At 52.7% G+C, this 13,575-nt stretch overlaps 1 protein-coding gene across 2 annotated transcripts in view; it reads left to right on the forward strand.

Moving 5' to 3' along the window:
* The first annotated feature begins 5,944 nt into the window (after nucleotides 1–5,944).
* The window catches only part of TSPAN18 (tetraspanin 18), a 139,426-nt gene continuing 131,795 nt past the window's right edge, over nucleotides 5,945–13,575 (forward strand). For both annotated transcript variants that reach the window (XM_045577465.1, XM_036427006.2), the window contains exon 1: nucleotides 5,945–6,263. The gene's annotated coding sequence lies outside the window, so the exon portion shown is untranslated. The remainder of the gene's footprint in view (nucleotides 6,264–13,575) is intronic.

Here is a 13,575-nt window from a genome sequence, read left to right on the forward strand (position 1 = left end):
AACTTCACCTCCATCTGAGCACATAGTAGGCTGTCAATGTTTCATCTACCAACGAAACTTGGTCTACAAGGCAAGTAGATATCAGTATCTTAAATGTTTACTAGATGCTTTCTGTAGACGTTTGCATGTGTTGTTTCAATTACCACCCCAAACCGGAAGAGGCAGTTACTACCTACATTTTGCAGAGGAGGAAACTGAGCTCCAGGGAGGTCAAGTGACTTGCTCAGGGTCCCAATGACCTAAGGTTTCAGCCCACACCTCATCTGCCCCAGACAAAATCAACATCCTGCTGTTGCTTGGAAATGGACCTTCATCAACGTTACTCCCATAGCAACTCAGCTGAGAGGTGTCCTCTGCTCCTGGGCTGACCCCACCCCTGGGGCTTTCTGGAGCAACTCCTGGATGTTGCCCGAGGCCCCTGCTTGACCAGTAATGTGTGTTTGCCTTCCCATTTCTTTCTCTTTGGGAGGTGTTTGCAGCAGAGCGCAGAGAACAGAGAACATAAGAGGCTCTGGGGTTGAGAGCAGAGGTGTGAGGACTAATAGTTAGCAGAGGAGGGGCATTATCCGGGAGCAACTGGAGATCACAGAGCAGAAAATAAGGCAAAAGGATTGATCCAAAGAACACCAATGTGGGATGCAGGACCCAATCTCCCCTAAACTTTGAAGTCAACTTGCTGGCGGATCTTCAGTAAGTTACCCCTGCCCATTCCCAGCTTAACCTCGCTGTTTTCATCTGTAAAATGGGAGAGCTGTTGTACAAGATGAGTCTTACACTTAAAATCAATGGATGATGTTGATGGTTCCCCATCAGTCACTCAAACGAAGGCCGGGACCATGCACATTTTGTGTCCTGACTCAGGGTTGGGTGTCCAGGTTAGAAGCCGGTTCCTGGCCCACAATGGTGGCTTCATAAATACTTGTTGCATGACTGAGTTGTATGGGAACCCCTGGGTTCCAAACTTGTAGCTCTCCATGGGTGATCAAGGCTATGTAAACAAAGACATTTATTACACCCTTTCTGGTTTCCAAAACCGCTTTGCAGACTTCATCTCTCTCACAGTTTACAAAGGCCCCTTGGGGTAGCTGCTAGCATCTCCTTTTACAAAAGAGGAGGGAGGCTCAGAGAAGTTAGGCCACTCCGCCAAGGCCACACAGCCAGAATGCTCCATGGCCTCAGGACTCCTGACCTCTTCCCTGCTCACCCTTCTCGCTCTTTCTCAGTAACATAATGTCCTGATGGAAGTGAAAATAGAAATGTTTGCATCTTAGTTCTTTATTGGCTGGGTGATGTTAGGCGGGTCTCTCTGAGTCTCTCTCTCTCTGTGTGAGTAATAGAGCTGTTTGGAGGTTTAAGTGAGCTATTGCTCTAAAGACCTCATGACAGTGCCTGACATACATCTCAAGATTAGGAGTCAAAAGCCCAGAGAGGCAAAGTAACTTGCCCAAAGCCACACAGCTGGTGAACAAAGAAGCTAGGCATCTCCTCCCAGGGTTCTGCTTTCTGGGAAGTTAGGCTACAAGTGCCAGCAGGAGCTGGACCCTGGGCCCCTCCCAGCACAGCCACCAGGAACCTACCTCTGGTCCTGGTCCTGCAGCGGGCTGGGAGGAAGCAAGCACCAGCCCTTTCTTCCCGCAGCCAGCCAGCCAGCAGCATTCCTGGGGGTGGAGGAGGACCTTGGCAGGCTGGCCTTCGGCCTTGTACTGAAAACACTCAGAGAGGCTGGCCATGGCTTGTGGGTATCTTGTTGGAGGGAGAAAAAGAGAGAAAGAGAGGGGGAGGGGATGCCTGAAACTAGTCCAGGCCTTGAAGGGTCAAGACCGAATGCTTCAACACACCCTCTTCCCCCCCCCCCCCCCCAGGATGGTCTTAGGACTTGCAAATTTATTTCTATGACAATCACTGCAAAAATAAATAAATTCAATCATTCTCAGTTGTACTTTTAATGAACTGGCAAGTGGGGGAAGTGATTGCAAATTGCATATAAAAAGAGATTATTCAGGGGGAAAAAATCAGGGAGGCCATGATTAAATATTGAAAATGCAGACTGCTCTGGAAAAGCTGGGTTGTAAGGTCAAGATGCCTCGTGGGAGGAAGGTGGGGCCCATTTAGGACCATCCAGCCATCCATCCGTGAGTCAGGTTCCCTTCATTGAGCATCTGTTATGTGCCAGGACTGTGCTCAGCGTGCTCTGTGAGACTCTCACAGCCGCCCAGTGCCAGAGGTGTGGTTATGATTCCCACTTTAGAAATGCATCAGCTGAAGCTAGAGTGTTTAAGTGGCTGGATCGAGGCAGCACATTTAAGAAGTGGCCTCCAACTTCCCCTGAAGCCCTGATTTTATGCCAAGCTCTGGAGACTCAGAGATGAACAAGGAAGCCCCCCCTCCTCCAACACACACACACACACACACACACACACACACACACTGCCCTTGAGAAGCTCACAGTCTAATCTGCCATCCATAATAATAAAAGAGTAATATGCTAATTAGACCAGACGTCATTCCGGACATCCTTCCTGAGGAAGCCAGGGCTAGAAGGAAGCCAGCCCCGGGCCTGGGTGCCTGCCCACAGCCAGAGGAGGGAAGCCTGGGAAGTGGATGCCAGCAGCTGGGGGAAGGAAGACCTACTCTTGCACAAATTTTCATGCATCAGGCCTCTAATAAATTTAGGAGCAAGAGGTCATTCCTTCTAGTGGTTTTACATTCCTTTTTAAGTGAAGGACTCTTTCTCCTTAAAATCCAAGTGAGACACCGTCCTACAAACTAGATAAAAAGGTAACCTGCTCTGGCTAATGCTGGAAGAGGGATTTCACTCCTCTCCTGGGGCTGCCAGCGGGTACGTTGGAGCAGGAACTGCCATCCCAACTTGAAACTAAGTATCTCGTTTACAGATGGGACCACTGAGGTCCAGAGAGGAAAGAGCCTTGTCAAGACCACAGGCCTGGGATTTTGGCCTGTGGATTCCTGGTTCGGGGCTCTTTGCTCTGCATTAGTGCCCCCAGTGCTGGTGCTCGCCCCAGTGACTGGCATACAATATCCCAGCATTGGCCACACCCTGGCGAATTTGGCGCTTTCAGGCCAATTCTTCCAGGTGCCAGAGAAAACAGAGCACCTTGGGGGAAAGGGGAGAATTTTCAAAAGAACCATTTCTACTAGCCCCCCACACAGCCGGGGAGCGAGCAGAATGGGCCATGGCCCGGGAGTCTCAGGACCTCAGTCGGATGCCCAGCTCTCTGACCATGACTAAGATCTAGTCTGTGTTGCTCCCTCAGTTTCCCCATCTGTAAAATGAGGTGGTTGGATTACAATCAATTGTCCAGAATGGACAAATGGGGAGTCTAGAACATTCTGGGCCACCTCACTTCTGGGTCGGTGACAACCTAGGCTCCAATCAGTCCACAGTGGCTATAACACCACCCCTGGTCCCTCCTGAGGCTTGCTGACCCTCTTCATGCCCCCCTTCCCTTCCCAAGTCCCTCTCCTCCTCATCCCCCCTTCTCTTGTTTCCTTTCTTGCTTTTATGAATGAGTAGCAAAAGGGATTACACAGGCCATTTGTCTAAGCTCCTCATCGTACAGGTGGAGACACAGGCAAGAGAAGGAAGTGAGTTCCCCAAGGTCGCCTGTGAGAGGGAGGCCTGCTCTCTGCAGCAGAAGTTACTTCTCCTGCCCAGGACTAAACTCTTGTGGCTGGTAACTTTTGCCTAATATACTTGGAATCATGTTTCCCCATTGTGGGATCTCAGAGTTCTTCAAGGAGACTTAAGGCCATGCATCCAAAGGTCTTCAGAACCCCACTGACCTCCCAGGAGTTGGAGGTGGGGAGCCCCATGCTAACTCTCTTTCCATCCTTTTGGTCACAATGTGGGAGTCTTGGTTTGTTGCTAATACATCTCTAACATCCTCACTAATCTCCCTTTTCAGTAGAGAGTGGGCCCCAGCTCAGCACCTTCCTTAGGCAGTATCATCTTGCTGGAATTTTTTTTTTTTAAATTGTGGTTTAATATACATTGTTAGAATTTAATAACACTTTTATTTTCATTGTATTTATTTTATGGCTGCCTTCTATTTATAGTAATGCGAGTCTGGTTTCCCATTTATGGTAACGATATAGCGTTTCTCTGTAAAAACAAGCACATGGAAGTAAAACAATAACAAGGCAAGAGGTGATTTAAAGAGAGCTATTAAGCAAGCAGTTCTCGCTGGTGTGCGGATATGGCCAGAATCTCCACGGTGGCAGGGGGAATGGCTGAGGTCTGGGGGACTTGGACTTGGAACTTGAGCTATCTTCCCAGCTGGATGTCCTAGTTGTCTAGTTGGCCGGCTGGGTCCTCATCTCCTGCATTCCCTCCCCCCTCCATTTCCTCCTGCCTGCTTTGACCAACCCTCCAGACTCTCAGAAACTCCCTCTCTCTCACCCTCCCTCCCTCCCTCCCTCCAGCTTTATCTGGGCTCCACCTCCCAGCACCCTCACTGCAGGCTAAAGCTTTTTTCCTCTTTAAATTTATGTGCGCCTTGCGTCCAGAGAGGCCCACACAGATAGCCCCTTCCAACAGCATTCCATAAATGCGGGGCCTGTGAGGTTTCTCAGCTCAGAGGGTCAGCCTCTCTCCCAACCCTGTTTTGGCAGCTGAGAGCATGAGTGTGGAGCCTGAGGCCCTTTAGTGTTTTCCCGGTCTTTGTGTTACAGATCTTGAACAATTAGAGACCACCCCACACCCCACCCCCACCCTGAAGTGTAGCTCACTCTGGGTCCCTTTAAACATTGCGGATACCATGTGTTTCCCCCAGCGCGCCCCCCGCCCCCCAGCCACATCTCTACTCAATGAGCCCCTCCTCAGTTTATCCAGGGACTCAGGAAAATTGCTGGAAGGACCAGACATCCTCGAAGTCTTAGAGGGACGTATCCTTTTCCTGGAATGTGGGCAAGCAAAGGCAGCAACTTCCTGCCCCCTTGCAACTCTGTCCTGTGGCCTGATATCACCCACATTCACATCCAAGACTGGAGCAGGTTCAGCTCCTATCTGTCACTCACTCCTCAGTGCGAATCAGTTGAGTGCTTGCATGTGCAGAGGGCCAGCAAACATGGGTATGGGTGCTTCAGCGAGAGGATTAAAAAAGAAGAAGCTGCCTAGGGAAGAGGAGTAGACAACCTGAGCCCTTCTCATCTGGGGTTTAGCAAACACTTTCACTTGAGCTGTCAGCTTTGATCTATTATACTTGCTTACCCGTTTGGTCTGGGGCAAGTGGGGTGGAGAGCTGCTTTACAGAGGAGGTCCCGAGGTTAAACGTCTCAGTGAAGTCATGTGTCAGGGGCGTGAGGCTGTGGCAGCAGAACAGAGATGAAAAGATAAGTCCCGAGATCTGGCCTTTTGCAATCAAGTCTTTTGCATCTGGTCCAGGGTCAGCCCCTCTCTGCTGCACCCCCTCTATTCTCCGCCACGATCTAATAGCAGCCCGGGAGGGGAACCCCTGGCTTTCAGCAGGTACCCCCAGGACATCAGGAGCAGGCCCGGATGGAGAGGGTCACTGCCCCCAACCATGCAGTTGGATCTTGGTGGGGCAAAGTCAAGTTCCCTGGAATAAATACCCCAGGTCTAGCGTGCCACTCTGCCCACTTCCACAGCGGATGTGGGTCCATCCGCAGAGAGGGGAGGCGCGCAGGGGGCGAAGGAAGAGGAGAAGGGCCGAAGTTGGCCCCAGTGCCCCCAAGAGCAAGGCCTGGCTGCTGGCCTGAAGGCGGAGACCACTGGAGGGAGGTGGCACGGGGCAGGCTGCCCGCGGGCGGGAGGCCGGAGGAGACAAGTGTTCTCGCGGCCGGCCGCGGAGGCAGCAGTGGCTGCGGCGGCGGCGACTGGAGACGGAGAGGGAGGAGGTTCGGGAGGGAGCGCGGGAGAGGGAGGAGGGAGGGACGGAGCGGTGGTTGGGAGGTGGGGCCGGCGGACGGGCGGGCGGGCGCGCGAGTGCCTGCAGCTGCCGCCGGCATCTCGGGGGCTTCAGGCTGCGGGGCGGACGCAGCGCGGGGCGATCCACAGCGGAGCCGCGCGAGGCCGCCCGAGCCCCGAGCCCCGAACCTGAGCCCCGAGCCCCGAGCCCCGAACGAGCGCAGCCGCCGTCGCCTCCAGCCAGCGGGTCCCGGGACCGGCCGCCGCCGGGAAGGCAGCCGGAGCCCGGCAAGTTGAAAGCGCGCGGATCCGCCCGGGAAAGTTTCCCCGCGGCCGCCGGCGCGATCGGCGCGGGTCCGGCCGCTGCAGCGGAAAGGTAGGGGGCTCCACACCTCCTTTGGCTCCGTGCGCCCCGCCGCTGCGCCCCAGGACTTGGAGAAGCCATGCGCGCTCCCCCCGGGGACACTGTTGGGCATGGTGGGTGGGGTAGGGGTGCCATCTGGGGTACCCCAGGACGGCCCGGGGAAGCTCTGGAGCCAAGTTTTACTTAAACCAGCACGGGGAGGAGGAAGGGGAGACGTGTTCGTGTTCTAATTCCTGCTCCAAATCCGCTGAGGGCCGGGGCGTCCCCGCGGACAGGTGCAGCGCCAGTAGGCTCGGGGAGCTCTGGGTGGGTGCGTGGGGGTTGGCGGAGGGTGGCAGGTGTGGTTACAAGGTTGGGGTCTCGGCGAGGACTGCACCCCGAGGGAGGGTGCGCGCGCCACCCGACCCAATAGGACGGCAGGGTGAGGACTGGGGATGAGAAGCGGAGATCCGGGCCAGGAAGATCACTGGGCCTTAGGGGTCCTCCTAACTCGGATCTCCGCTTCTCATCCCCAGACCTCACCCTGTGAGGCTGGGGTGCCACCCTTTCCTTCGGGGGTCCCTGGATCCCCTACACGGTGTGTGCGGTGTGCTGAAGCAGAGATTCTGTGTGGTTCTCGGTGGATCCGAAGCCCGGGTGTGTGCACACGGAGGGGGTGTAGCGGGCGTCCGCTTGGAGAAGGGCTGGCGGGCTCCGGTGGGTTCTCGCCGGCTTTGGGACCCAGCGGGAGGGCGGTGAGTTAGCTGCCGCCAGGGGGCGCACTTCCCCGGGCGTTTCACCCATTGGAAGAAGGCCAGCGCTGGTTCCTTCCAGGCAATGCACTGAAATCCAGGACAGACAAACACAGACCTTCCAACACAAGAGGGGCCCCGCCCGGAGGACACCCCTCCGCACAGCCGGCCTGGGGGAGAGGGTCGAGTGTGGGGCTGGGGTGCTTCCTGTGGAGCTGCACCGTGTGCTGGAAAGCCCGGCTGCCAGGGTGTCTTGGTGAATAAAAAAAGTCACCGCCAGAGAAACAAAATCTAGAGGAACTGTACATTAACAGCGAATTCGTGTGGAGAAAATGACTGAGGGGGGGGGGGGGGAAGAAGTGGGGGAAAAGATTAACGTTTTTGAGGCTTCTTTGGAGTCTGACAACCCCCCCCCAACCCAAATCCCTGAATGCACCATCACCCTTTCTGTGAAAGTTGCATCTTTGTTCCCTGAATCTGGCCAGGTCCCTGCCTGCTGTGCCTACCTGGGTGAGGCCTTCTGGCCTATCACATCTCCTCCTGGGCACACTCTCTCTGGGCACAAATAAGCTGGGAGGCAAGGGTGGGGGTGTTGGGAGACCCTGTAGTTTTCTTGGCAGTCAACAAGAGCCCCCGCCCCTCCCATCTGTGGTCCATGGGCCACAGTCGCCTGGTCATTGCACACTTATTGGTGGGCACCTGCTGTGTGTGCCCTCAGGGACCCTGTGCGTTGAGTCCCCGTGTCCTTGCTGGCGCTGTGGCATGGGAGAAGAGTGTGTGTGTGTGCTCCATAGTGTGTGGGGCTGTTCGACATTGAAGGGACACGGAAGGGACACTGTTGCCTCGTCGTTTCTCTAACTCCCTCCCTCCTCCCTGTACCCCAAGTGAGTACAAATGAGCAAATCAAAGCCCGTGCAGTGGCCTCGCTGTGGCCAGCGGAAGTTTTCATCTTCCTCTCGGCTGGAAACTGCGAGATCGGGCGGCCCCCCTCCCGCGTGTCCCCTGAGTCTCCTGCAGAGACGATGGAAGCGGAGAGGGTCCAGAAAGAGAGCTGAGGTTCTTGCTGGCCGAGCAGCCCACCCATTGTCTTTGCTGGATGCTACCAACCTGCTCTGGGACAGAGCGGCCACAAGGAAGGATCAGCGTGATTTTTGTTTTGAGCAGAAGCGGAGGAGCAGAGACAGAGGAAAGGGCGGAGGAGGAGGAGCCGCTGTCGCTGAGGCTGGAGACAGTCTATGGGGCCAGAAAACAAAAGGGTTGTTTTGTTTTTTAGTGACTTGTTTTTCTGAGGAGGGAAGCCTGCTCAACCCAGCCAGCCCTGTCCTGTTCCACCCATTCTCTCTGCACTGCAACCCCCGCCCCCCCCAAAACTCCCATGTGCCTGAAGGGAAGAGGGAACTGAGACCCCCGGCTGCTGACTCGGAGATCTCTGATTCTGCAGTTGTTCATGTTTTGGTCAGCTTGTGTCTTGGTCACCCTGTCCCCCAAATACATTCACATGCCTGACCCGTGGCTGAAATGGCAGTGCATCAGTGAAAGTTCCAGGGCACCTTCTAAAAGCAAAGTCCATCTGGAGTTGGAGTTAGGGCACCTTGGATTGGTCCAAAAAGTACCCCCCCTGTCCCAATAAAAAAAAAATTCTACGTGAGCACCTTGGATTGGTCCAAAAAGTACCCCCCTGTCCCAATAAAAAAAAATTCTCACCTTGAGTTACTGAATGAGGTTTTGATGGTGTGAGGGATGGGCTGGAGGACAGGGTGCTGGGCAGGGACAGGTGTGCCAGGCGGTACCAAAGCAAGAGCTTGTGGCAGGGGTTTGTAGGAGGGGGTCGGGAAGGGAGCTGATTCTTCTGGGTCATCAGCGTGGCTTTGGGCGAGTCACTTCCCCTCTTGGACATGCTTTCTCAGCCTGTGACACGAGGGTGCTGGCCTAGGCCAGTGGTCAGCAACCTCATGAGCCAACAGAGCCAAATATCAACAGCACAACGATTGAAATTTCTTTTGAGAGACAGATTTTTTTAAAACGTAAACTTCTTCTAACGCCACTTCTTCAAAATAGACTCGCCCAGTCCATGGTAGTTTGTGGAAGAGCCAGACTTAAGGAGCCAAAGAGCCACGTGTGGCTCGAGAGCCGCAGTTTGCCGACCACGGGCCTAGGAGATCTGAGCGGCTTTGCAACTTAAGCTCAGAAGAGTCTAACCGCTCCGGGTGCTAGGCAGCCCTGCTCTGCCTTTGGTCCGGTGGGGGACACCTCTCCAGGCTGTCTTATCCCACCTCCCCCCCCACCCTCCCAACACACACACATACACACACACACACACACAGCACAGTGAGCCAGGCTCCTGGCCTCCATCAGTTTTCGGCAGGGGGGAATGTCAATGCCTGCTGGGAGCCTGTATCTATCCTGCTTTTCTCCTGATGCCTGCCCAGGGTTCATTCTCTCCCCTTCCCTGGGAGGAGCAAATGGTGGTGGCTGGCTTGCCCCTTTTAGGGACCCCTCTTTCCAGAGGGCTGCTCGCTGCTGGCCTATTTCATCAGCCGTTGAAAAGAAAATCAGGAACATTTGTTCAGACTCAGCTGGGACACTGCAAAGGGAGGGGCCTTGGAAACCAGCACTTTGCCCCCCCCCCCCCCCCCGCCCTCCCCCTTTCCCGCTCTCCAGGAGCAGATGATGGGTTGAGCGGGTATTTCTGCAACCTGATGCCATTGAGCAAACCTGCCAGCTTGGGCTCCTCCTGCCACACAGGCTGGCACCTTGGACCCGCATCAGTGCTCCGATCGAGGGAGGGGGAGCAGATAATGAAACACTTATTAAAATAAGAGAGAGTGAGATGAGGAGTCCCGGTGTTGGCAACGGGCAAAGCAGGCCTTTCATCTGGGCACCGCTCATAAGATGCAACCCTCAGCTTTGACTGCTGCTGTAATTAGTGATTTAAACAACCAGGAGATGAGCAGAAACATGCTCACTGTGTGTGCCTGTGTGTACTAGTCAGTACTAAGAGGCAACAGGAGGGAGTGGGATGGTCCCTGAACCAGGAGCCAAGGAGATCTGTGTCCTGTTACACATGGAGCTGTGTGGCCTGGAGTGAGTCGCCGCCCCTCTCTGTGCTTGTTTCTCTGTTTCTTTACAGGTAGGATTGCGTGGTGGTTAGGCTGCCTGAGTTGTTTGAATGCTGGCTTTCTCCTAGTTATTAGCTCTGCAGCCCTAGGATGTTCAATCTCTGATGCCTTAGCTTTTTTATATATGTAAAATGGGACTAATAATACCTTGGCAGATTGTTGTGAATAGCCAATGAGATGAAACATAAAAAAATCACTTAGCATAGTGGCCGGAAGTGGTAAAACCTCAATAGTCTCATTTTGTCATTATTATCATTATACAGTTACTGTGAAGTAGGAAGATCAACTTTGGTCCTTTCCAGCTCTGATCTTCTGGGGCACAGTGTGTGTATGTGTGTGTGTGTGTGTGTGTGTGTGTGTGTGTGTGTGTGTGTGTGTGAGAGAGAGAGAGAGAGAGAGAAAGAGAGAGAGAGAGAGAGAGTGAGCAAGTGTGTTTTGGGGATAGAAGACATGGGCACATAAACTGCTTTTTGTTTTGTTCCCTCCCACCCTCCCTCTCTTCCTCTCTCTCTTTCTTTCTTTCTTTCTTTCTTTCTTTCTTTCTTTCTTTCTTTCTTTCTTTTTTTCTTTCTTTCTTTCCTTCCTTCCTTCCTTCCTTCCTTCCTTCCTTCCTTCCTTTCTTCCTTCCTTCTTTCCTTCCTTCTTCCCCTGCTTCATTGAGGACTCCTAAGTTACAGTGTTGTGAGTATTCTCACAATAGCCCTATCCCCATGGCAAGAAGCCCACTTCGACGTCACTGAAAATATCCCGGTTTCTGGCACTTGAGGGATGATATTTCATCAGCTCCTCTTTGCCCATCCTTTCTTTTCCACCCTTTGTTTCCCACCCTGAACCAGAGTACGAAGACCATGTGTGCAGATAATGAGTTTAAGCTGATAACCATCCCCCCACCCGCTTCACTCAAATAAAAGGCCGTCCTCTGGAAGACACTTCGCACTTTCAAGTAAATAATCTGGCTCCTCTGCTGGGTTGTGTTCTGTCTGGCTGGCCCTGCTTTCTCCGTGTCCTGCCCCTGGGTCTGTTGCAGGGATGTGGGCCGGGCCAGGTTTACAGGCTGAGATTCTGGGCTCTCTCAGCCCTGCTGGCTGGGGCGGTCTCCCCGGGGCTATCCCTCTGCTTGGTCCCCTCTGGCAGGGCTGGTGCTCTGAGCCCTACCAGGGATGATCTTCATGGTGGCCGACACTTGGAGAGGCTCACCGGCAGCCAGGAGCTGGATAATGCTTTCTCTCACCTCAAGGTTGGCTCAGATATTGTTCCCATTTTACAGAGTAGAAAGTAAGGCTCAGAAAAATCAAGAGAGTAAGTAGTGGGACTGGGATGTGCTTCCTGGTTGGTTGGACTCCCCACTCTGTGTTCTAAGTCACTATGTGATCTTTCCTCTTATATTAAAACCTCCTGCGAGCCCCTAAACCCCAGGAAAGATATCAATCAGGCCCCCTCTCCCTGCTTTTGATCATCTTCCGGGCTCACAATGCCTTCCAAGAGTCCCTCTTTTCATCCTGCATCGATTGCTCAGTCATTCTGGGGACAGTGAGGGGTCGGAGTTTTTATTTTCTATTGTTATTTTTTTTTTTTTTGCAAGTCTATTTCAGAGGGGAATGATCTTATTAAGCAACAAAAGGTTGTAATTTAAAGAGAATGTGTGCTGGAGTCACAGATCTGCATTTGAATCTGGTTTCTGCCACTCAGTGGCTATATGGCTCTGGTTTCCTTATCTGTGAAAATCAAAATAATAGCAACAATGATACTGTTAAGCCAAGTAACACTAGCTGCTGCAGCACATGACCCAAAACCGTTCGTGGCTTACCCTGCAGGTTTGATTCTCGCTCCCTTTATTTGTCTAACATGGATCCTGGCTCCACGTGGTTACTCAGGGATCCAGGCTGATAGCCATCTTTGTAATTGCCCCTTCTAGATTCTGTGGCACCCGCAGTTATTGTAGAAGGGAAGGAGAGACATGGAAAAGCATATTTAACACTCAACTGCTTAGCCAGGAGGTGACACACATCACTTCAGCTCCAGTACCTTGGTTAGAATTGCCACCTGGCCCCCAATCAGCTGCAAAGGAGCCTGGGAATTGAAGAATAGTGGCTATTTGCTGAGCACAAACTCCCTGCATTTACATTTCCTGAATAGAGGATTAATTGAGATGATATGATGCACTGAAAGCTTCTTGCATACACAGTCTTTAAAACATGAAAGCTTTGCCTGGAGCCAATGTGGCTCAGTGGTTGAGCACCAACCTATGAACCAGGAGGTCATGGTTTAATTCCTGGTCAGGACACGTGCCTGGATTGTAAGCTCAGTCCCCAGTGGGGGGCATGCAGGGTGCAGGATTGATGATTCTCTCTCATCATTGATGTTTCTATCTCTCTCTCCCTTCCTCTCTCTGAAATCAATAAAAAATACATATGTATTTTTTAAAAAGAAAACATGGCAGCTTCCTTTCCCTAATAATCTCTGATGTATGTTGCTCTTTATAGATTGCAGACTGATACATGGAAATGATCTTTATGTAAATGAGCAGATTATGATATACCAGAGGGAGAAGCTGCTCAGAAAGGCCAAGAAATGGCAAGTGAATGAATACACAGCAAGGGCCCTCGACCTTCAGCCCATTGTTACCATGGCCTCCTTTGGCTTCCTGAAATTTTCTGCTCAGAGGACTTCTTCCAGAAACCTCCAGCTCCTCCTCCTCCTCCTCCTCCTCCTTCTTCTTTTAAAATATATTTTATTGCTTTTTTACAGAGAGGAAGGGAGAGGGATGGAAAGCCAGAAACATCGATCAGCTGCCTCCTGCACACCACCTACTGGGGATGTGCCCGCAACCAAGGTACATGCCCTTGACCGGAATTGAACCTGGAAACTTTCAGTCTGCAAGCCGAAGCTCTATCCACTGAGCCAAACCAGTTAGGGCCCCAAACCTTCTTTTGCTCCCATCTTCATTGCCCCTACCCTAACGGTGTGGAGAAGGGGCTGGGAAGGGAAGGCTGCAGGAACTATCTAGAAGATGGGATAGAAATGTATGTCATGAGGTGAGAGAAATCATAGGTTGAATATGCATAGGGAAAGACAGGAATTCAGACCTCACAAATACTGCTTTGGGAACTGTTGTGCTTTCAAGCTTTGGGGGTCCCCTCAAATGCCACACAAGGTTCCCTGTCAATCCATGCAGCCCCATGGTACTGGGCAGGGAAGAGAGGGGTCCTGATAAGGCTCTCCAGCCCTGTTTTCCTGTGGGCAGTAAGATGGCCAGACCTAGGTTTGAATCCTGATTCTCCTACTTGCTCATCCCTCTGAGCCTCAGTGTTTTCCTCTGCCAAATGGGAAGAATATGGGAAAGCTGGAAAGCGAATCAAGAGCCTGGCACGTGGTAGTGTCAACATGCTTGTTTGTTTCTCCTCTCCCTCTCGAGTAAGAAGGAAGACACACTGTGGCCAGGGACCAGTGCTGAGGGGAGGCTGGAAGCGGCCC

Source organism: Pipistrellus kuhlii, unplaced genomic scaffold (assembly GCF_014108245.1).
Source record: "Pipistrellus kuhlii isolate mPipKuh1 unplaced genomic scaffold, mPipKuh1.p scaffold_m20_p_9, whole genome shotgun sequence".
NCBI classification, from domain to species: domain Eukaryota; kingdom Metazoa; phylum Chordata; class Mammalia; order Chiroptera; family Vespertilionidae; genus Pipistrellus; species Pipistrellus kuhlii.